This window comes from Triticum dicoccoides, chromosome 3B (genome assembly GCF_002162155.2).
Source record: "Triticum dicoccoides isolate Atlit2015 ecotype Zavitan chromosome 3B, WEW_v2.0, whole genome shotgun sequence".
Taxonomy (NCBI): domain Eukaryota; kingdom Viridiplantae; phylum Streptophyta; class Magnoliopsida; order Poales; family Poaceae; genus Triticum; species Triticum dicoccoides.
The window spans coordinates 17,358,598-17,360,823 of NC_041385.1; positions in this window are offsets into that span (position 1 = coordinate 17,358,598).

Genomic DNA, 2,226 nt, shown 5'->3' on the forward strand with positions numbered 1-2,226 from the left:
CCCGACCCCGTCGCCGTCGCCGCGCGTGCCACCCGTTCCCCGACCCCGTCGCCATCGCCGCGCGCGCCGCCCCTTCCCCAACCCCGTCGCCGTCGCCCCGACCACACGCCGCCGCCTTCGGTCCGGCCGCCGGCGCCCTTTCCTCTTATTTTTTTTTGCATTTTATGTATATGTTCTCTGTGTATATATATGTATATGTTCTCTGTGTATATATGTTCATATATGCAAAAGTTAGATTTTAGAAAAACTTTATATATGCAAAAATTTATACATATATGTAAGTATATATGTATGTATAGATGCATGTATGTGGATACATGAGGGGGGTCGATATACCCCCTCTCCGATAGCATTTTTGTGCATTTCAGGTTAGTGTATATATATGTTGATGTATATATGCAAAAGATAGATTTTTAGAAAAAATACTATTTTTTCTGTTGATGATATGATGATGTTTTTTTTTTCATATATGTATTATTTTTTTAAGTTGTTAGTAGATATCGATTTTAGGTTAGTGCATTTTAGGTTAATAAGGAAAAGGAAGAAGGAAGAAAAGAGGAAGAAGGAAGAAGGAAGAAGGAAGAAGAAAAGGAATGAGAGGAAAAAGGAAAATAAGAAGATGAAGAAGAGGAGAAATAAATAAGAAGAGGAAAAAAGAAGAAAAAGAAGAGGAGAAGAAGAAAGGAATAGAGGAGAAGAAGAAAAAATAGAAAATTCTATTTTTTCTTCTTCTCCTCTATTCCTTTCTTCTTCTCCTCTTTTGTTTTCTTCTTCCTTCTTCCGTCTTCCTCTTTTCTTCCTTTTCCTTAATTATTTTCCTTTCTCGTCGTTGTCGCGTCGTTGTCGATATAACCCCCTCGAGATAACTTCGACATGAGGGGCGGTCGATATAAATACCCCCCCCCCCTCGGCCCTCTCGCTCGACCAAAACTCTCGAGGACACCCAAACCCTAGAGAGAAAACGATGTTGGTCTCCTACCCCCTCCCGCCGCGCCCCTACCCGACAAATTAACTCTCTCAAAGCGTTGTTGTGTCGAGGCGACCCCAAACCCTAGAGAAGCAGCGTCGAGGCCACTAACATGATTCCTTATTGTGATTAGCTGGCTAGTTCTACGTTTGCCACTAGTTCCATCTGTACCATATATAAAAATGTTGTAAATATTTGTAGAAACTATGGAGCACTGCCGAGACGAAGAAGCAGAAGCGATATTGAGGGACATAATCTCAAATGGAAGGGATGAAGTTGCGTCATTTCTCCTCAACACCGTTGTTGGTCAGCTGGAAGAACGGGGTGAAGAAGAGGGCTATGTTCATGATGGCTTCGGCCCATTAATGCCGGTACAAGAACATGACTATGTTCATGATGGCTCCGGTGACACAATGGAGGAACAAGAAGGAGACCGTGCTGACTGCTCCGGTGACCGAACCGAGCCCGGCCAGGTATATATATATTAGTTAAGCCCGTGCTGACTAGTTAATTGATGCTTCCATTGTTTTGGTATATGTACACATATTAATTACTCTCGTCTTTCTTCCTTATAATTTCTAGCCCTCCGGATCGAGCACAACTTCTGTAAGGAGACGAGGCCCGAAGAAAAAGTTGAGCTCAGATGAAAAGTTTGAGATCATAGAAATCGCGCCCGACGGTGAACCAATTGAACCCATCCAGACAAGGAAGACATTTTCTTCTCAGTGCGGGGTTCTTGTTAGGGACAAGATCCCGATCAGCATCCAGCAATGGTATAAGCCTAAGGAGGAAGATGCTGAGGTGTCTTATGTCAATGATATGCAGAAAGAAGATCTTTGGACTCAGCTGAAGGCAAATTTCACCCTACCGCCAGAGGAGGATCCGGAGAAGCCAGTTAAAGAGGAATTAATCAAGTCTTGTGCTCTTAAGAAGATGGAAACCCTAATGAGGAGGTGGACGAAAGAGATGAACCAGTTTGTCAAAGATAAAAAGACACCAGAATTCATAGGCAAATATGAGAAGATCAAAGATCACTGGCCCGCATTTGTGGCCCACAAGACATCAGAAAAGAGTAAGAAGATGTCGGAGACAAACAAGAAAAATGCTGCGAAGAAGACGCTTCACCATCGCACGGGGTCAGGTGGCTACCTGCAAGCCTGCCTAAGTGGTCCAAGGCTGAGAATGATCTGCTTGAAAAAGGGATCGAACCAGAGACAATGAGATGGCCAGACCGTTGCCAGACTTGGTTCTTCGGGTCT